Raw genomic sequence first — 6,377 nt, 5'->3', positions numbered from 1 at the left:
GGAAGAAATACATAGAATCATTGTGCCAAAAATAAATAGTCAATGTTCAACCATATCAAGAGTGAGAATCTGAGCAACAGCCAATGATACTTGGAGGCTGTTACTCATCTATGCCAAGAAATTTGGAGGACAGCTACCTGGTCAACTGATTTGAAGAGAATCATTGTTGTGCCCATTCCTTCGCGAAGTGATACAATGGAATGTGAAAATCATCATATGATATCATGAATATAGCATGCAAGTAAAATTTTTCTAAAGATTTGTGCATCATGACAAGCTACGGACAACATTGCAAAGTATGAGCATTCTGGAACATTTAATTGTGCCATGAGGAACCTGTACACAGACCAAAAGGCAGTTGTTTGTACAGAACACGGGAACACCGAATGGTTTAAAATCAGGAAAGGTGTGTACCAGGGTTATTTTCTTTCACCATACTTATTCAATCTGTATGCTAAACAAATAATCCAAGAATCCAAATTATATGAAGAAAAACGTAGCATCAGGACTGGAGGAAGACTCATTAACAACCTGCTTAATGCAGATGATATAACCTACAGCCTTTCATATAGACTACAGCCTTTGATATGCACTGTATTTCAATGTAAAGAAAAACAAAAGTCCTCACCACTGGACAGTAAACAAAATCCATATAAATGGAGAAAAGACTGAAGTAGTCAAAGACTTCAGTTTGCTCAAATCAACTATCAACAGTCATGGAAGCAGCAGTCAAGAAATCAAATAATGTATTGCATTAGGCAAATCTGCTGGACAAGGCTTCTTTAAAGTGTTGAAGAGCAAAGATGTCAGTTTGAGGACTAAGGTGCGCCTGACCAAAGGCATGATATTTTAATTAACCTCATATGTATATGAAAGTTAGACAGTGAATAAGAAAGACTGTAGAAGAATTGATGCACTTGAGTTACGGTGTTAGATAAGAATATTAAAAGTACCATGGACTGCCTAAAGAACAAACAAATCTGAGTTAGAAGAAGTACAGCCAGATTGCTCTTTGGAAGCGAGGATGGCCAAACTTCATTTCTCATACTTTGGACATATTATCTGTCATGTTTGATAAAGTGGAAGGTAGGAATAAAAAAGGGAGACCCTCAATGAGATGGATTGGCACAATGATGGCAGTGATGGGCTTAGGTGTAGCAACAATTGTGAGGTTGGCTTGGGACCGGGCAGTGTTCTATTCTGTTGTGCATAGGGTCACTAAGAGTCAGTACTCAGTCAATTACATTTAACACAACAACAATTTCTAGATGCCTTCAACAGTCAATTGACAGGGAATTCACAGAGATTCAAGCTAGATTCAGACAAAGAAGTGGAATCAATGATATAATTGCTGACGTCAGATGGATCTTGGCTGAAAGCAGAATACACCAGAAAGATGTTTACCTGTGCTTTATTAACTGAAAAAAAGACTTTAGATTGTGTGGATTATGACATGTAATGGTCCATATTGTATAGATTGAGTATTCTGGAACATTTAATTGTGCTCGTGAGAAAACTGTACATAGACCAAGAGGCAACTGTTCGAACAGAAAAATGTTAAGATTGGATGGCAAAAATTAGGAAAGTTGTGTGCCAGCGTTGTATTCTTTAACCTTACTTATTCAATATGTATGCTAAGCAAATCGTCTGAGAACTTGGATTATATGAAGAAGAATATGTCCTCAGGGTTGGAGGCAGTTTCATTAACAACCTGTGATATACAGATGATAGAGCCTTGCTTGCTGAAAGTGAAGAGGACTTGAAATATTTACTGATGAAGATCAGAATCCATAGCCATTGGTATGGGTTGCACCACAATGTAAGGAAAACAATAATCCTCACCACTGGACCAAAAAGTAACATCAAAATAAATGGAAAAAATATTTAAGTTGTTAAAGATATATCAATCATCAACAATCATGGAAGTAGCAATCAAGAAATCAAACGATGTACTGCATTAGGTAAATCTGCTGTACAAGGCCTCTTTATAGTGCTCAAGATCAAAGATGCTTGTTTGTGGGCTGAGGTGTACTGGCTAGCCATGGTATTTTCAATAGCCTCATATGCATGTAAAGATTGGGCAATGAATAAAGAAGACAATTGAAGAATTGATGCATTTTAGTTATGGTGTTGGAGGAGAATATTAAAAGTATGGTTGAGTGCCGAAAGAACAAACAAATTGTTGTTGGAAGAAGTACACCCAGAATGATCTGTAGAAGCAGGGATGGCCAAACTTTGCCTCACATACTTCAGATATATTATCAGAAGGGAACAGTCCCTATAGAAGATCATCATGCTTGGTAAATTGTAGGATCCATGAAAAAGATGAAGACCCCAATGAGATGGCACAGTGACAGCAGTAATGGGCTCAAGTGTGGCAATAATTGTGAGATTGTCTCATGACTAGGAAATGTTTCGTTGTGTTTTGCATAAATTTTCATTGTGTTTTGGTTGCTGTGTGTTGGTGAAAATTGACAGCAACTAACAACAAAAACAACATGCAATCTGCATGCTGAGCAAATGATCCAAGTAGCTAGATTATATTAAGAAAGTGGCATCACTTCGGCGGCTCACCTTGGCCTCAGAGTCACCATCGCCATGACCAGTCAATCGCAAGGCATTCAGCAGCTACAGCAAGCCCAGAAGCGTGCTGCGGAGAAGGTGTCAGAGGTTCGCAAACAAAAGAACCAGAGACTGAAGCAGACCAAACAAGAAGCACAGGCTGACATTGAACAGTGCCTCCTGCAAAGGGAGAAAGAGTTCAAGGCCAAGGAAGCTGCGACTCTGGGATCCCATGGCAGCTGCAGCGCTGAAGTGGAGAAGGAGACCCAGGAGAATATGGCTGTCCTCCAAATCTATTTCCAGTAGAACACCAATGACATCCTGGATAACCTCTTGACTTTTGTCTGTGACATCTGACCAGAAAAATCCATGAAAACTGCCGCATAAATGGATAGGGAAGAAGGATGCAACTATGCCATGGATTGGTAAAATGCCAATGGATCTAAAATGATGCTGTCACATGCAATAAGAAGCTTTAGCAAAGCTGAGAGTTTTTCAGTCTTGTGAGAAGGCATTATGTTTGCTGTTTATTATGTTAGGTTCCTTTACTTTTTGAAGAGGAGCAAACCTAGTACTTTGTATAGACTAGAGCTGTTCGAAAGATTTGATCCCTTTACCTCATATTTCTTACACATTTAATGGGTACACACTTTTCCCATTTTTAGCTGAAGCAACATATATAGCTGTATGACTTTTCTTTATTAGATATCTAGGATCAACAACAAAAACAATTATTTAAGAAAAAATGGGTTAAATATTTCATTTCCCTAAAGCTTTCTTGGCAGGAGAAAGATGAGGCTTTCTGCTCCCATAAAGATTTACAGCCTCGGAAACCCTGAACATGGTCGCTATGGGTCGGAACCGACTCCACAACACATAACAATAACAACAAAGCGTTCTTGAAGGTCAGGGGCTTTATCAATAAACAAGTAGTAAGTAGCTGTTTTGTAACTTGTCTGAACAGCAGCCAGCCTTAAAAAGAATTCTTTCTGTTTAAGGATTAAAATAATAAATACAGATTTCCTCCACTTTCAAAAGGTAGAATGTTCCTGTGAAACATTCGTAAGCTGAGATGGTATAAATCGAAGAGACAATTAGTTAGTTTATATGGGAAAACATTTTGAGCTTTCCCAGACCCCCCCAGAAATAGCCTATCAAATCATACTAAATAACTCAGAAAACCTAAAATCAAACTAATACATAGTGTTCACCATTACAGCTCGAAACTGTGCTGGACCGATGCTGAGAAACATGCTGAGTGTGGTTCTCAGGGTAGGAGCTTGGTGGTGCCACTTTGCTGCTTGGGGTACACACTATCTCTTGAAGGGCTGACTGTAAAACACTGCTAGTTTTGCTTTCCCTGCTTAAAAAAAAAGTTAGAGCAAAAACCCTCTTTGGATTTCTTTTAATCAAAAATAGACACTGATATATGTGTTTGCAAATGTAAAGCGGCATACAGCGAACTTTCGAAGAGTGGAGGATACCTGTACTAGTCTAGTTTGGGCTGCTTTTAGTATCTCTTATTACAGAAGAACTTGTTACTTGGTATTAATGTACTGGTGATCACTTAAAAGTAAAGATTCTTTGTAATGCAAAAAAAAAATTAAGGGAGGACATCAGTATTGGATGAAGTTTCATTAGCCAACTGAGATATGAATATGAAACCAATTGTTTGCTGGAAGCAAAGAGGATTTAAAATATTGATGAAGATCAAAGACTACAGCATTCTATATGGATTGTACCCCAACGTAAAGAAAATAAAAATCCTCATAACTGGACCAATAAATAACATCATTATGAACAGAGAAAAGATTGAAACTGCATACACTTTATTTTTGCTTGAATCTACTATCAACACTCATGAAAGCATCTGTCAAGAAATCAATGTATTGCATTAGGCAAATCGGCACAAAAGTTCTCTTAAAAGTGTTAAAAAGCAAAAATGTCATTTGAAGGACTAAGGTGCACCTGACCCAAATCATGCTTTTTCAACAACCTCATATACATGTGAAAGATGGACAATGAATAAAGAAGATTGTAGAAAAATCAGTGCATTTGAATGAAGATGTTGTAGAAGAATTTTGAAAGTACCATGGACTGCCAGAGGAACAAACAAATCTTGGTTTGTCCCTTAGAAGTTCCTTAGAAGATTGTGAGAATTCATTTCTTGTCTTTGTACAGGTTTCTAAGAGTTATCAATCCCTAGAGAAAGATATCATCAGGCTTGGTAAAGTGAAGTGTCAGTAAAAAAGGGGAAGAACTATGACAAGATGGACTGACAAAGTGTCCCCAACAATGGGCTCAAAAATTGTAACCATGAGAATTTTGCAGGATCTGGCAGTATTTCATTCTGTTGTACATGGGGTCACTATGAGTCAAAACCAACTTGGGGGCACTAGCGACATATTTTTGTTAGGAATACAGGACATTGATTTGTGAAACTTTAGGGTCAACTTTATTTTAATAATCCCTTTCAGAGTAGTTGGTAGTGGTAGTCATCTAGTTTTTGTTGCATGTGATGTTTAGAACATTTCACATTTTCTATACAACTTTACTGAATTTTTCGAAAACTTTTTATTGTGAAAGTTTGCAGAGATAAACATTAGTTTTCTATTAAAAAAATCCCACACTTTGTTTTTATCTCAATGATTACAATCCCCTCACGTAGCAATAGTTATCCCACTTCTTCCCTGTGTTCTCTATTCCCATCCTACCCTTCTTCCCAAACCCTCTGAACCTTGCCCAGAGGTAAATGTTGCCCTTTTGATCTTGAGTATTTGACCATTCCATGGTGAGCATACTTCACAAATAATGTTGCTCTTTCTATATACCAATCAACCACTTAGTTGAAATTTGGGCAACTAAACCTGAGTTGCTTTCCACACCTGAAGGATGATGAGGGCAGTAGTCTCTTTTTGACCTGTCAGCCCAGTCTTTCTTATAGTTTTGAAATTTTTTCCACATTCTCACACATTCTATGCAGGACCTTCTAATGTGATCTTGGGGCAACTTTTTTGTTGTTTTTTTGCAAGAGTGAAGATCTATTTATTCAGTTTTGCAAAATCAGGTGCCCAGCCTAGGAGACACGGGCACATGTGCCACATGGCCAGTCTGCCAAGAGTTTTATTCCCCTGTCTTGAAAAAGCCCTACCTCCAGTTCTTGGGAAAACTTTTAATGACCCTCTCTCCCAACGATGATTTAATTTAAATAACCTCTTCAAGATATTCCCTCAAAATGCCATTTAGACCAGGAAGCTCATTGCTTTTTAGAACAATTTGTTCCATGGACATTAATTACACCAATTTCTTCTTTACTTTGCCTTGGAATCTGTCTCCTTATAGCTCAATTAATAGGATCAAATCTACTCCTGGGACCATATGTTGTTGTTAAGTACTGTCTGGTTGGTTCCAACTCATAGTGACCCTATACAGGGTTTATGTGCTTGTTGTTGTTGTTAGGTGCCATGGAGTCAGTGACGACTCACAGGAGAACCAAACACTAATCCAGGGCCAGCCTTGCTATTGTTGCCACGCTAGAGCCCATTGATGCTGCCACTTGGCCAATCCATCCCGCTTGGGGTCTTCCTCTTTTTCTCTGACCCTCCACCTTACCAAACATGACATCTTTCTCCAACGACTGGTCCCTCCTGACAATATGTCTGAAGTATGAGAAACAAAGTTTGGCCATCTTAGCCTCCAAGGAGCATGCTGGCTGCACTTCTTCCAAAACGGATCTATTGATTCTTTTGGCAGCCCATGGCACTTTCAATATTCTCCTCCAACACCATAACTCAAAAGCATCAATTCTTCTACTG

At 38.4% G+C, this 6,377-nt stretch overlaps 1 protein-coding gene and 1 pseudogene across 1 annotated transcript in view; both read left to right on the top strand.

The window, feature by feature from the left end:
• Nucleotides 1-6,377, top strand: part of LOC102837706 (neuromedin-U receptor 2-like) — a 45,749-nt gene that overhangs the window by 11,424 nt on the left and 27,948 nt on the right. The gene's annotated exons all lie outside the window — the stretch shown is intronic.
• LOC102842118 lies at nucleotides 2,599-2,957 on the top strand (annotated as a pseudogene).

Source organism: Chrysochloris asiatica, unplaced genomic scaffold (assembly GCF_000296735.1).
Source record: "Chrysochloris asiatica unplaced genomic scaffold, ChrAsi1.0 scaffold00057, whole genome shotgun sequence".
Lineage (NCBI taxonomy): Eukaryota > Metazoa > Chordata > Mammalia > Afrosoricida > Chrysochloridae > Chrysochloris > Chrysochloris asiatica.
This window is presented reverse-complemented; position numbering and strand designations above follow the sequence as displayed.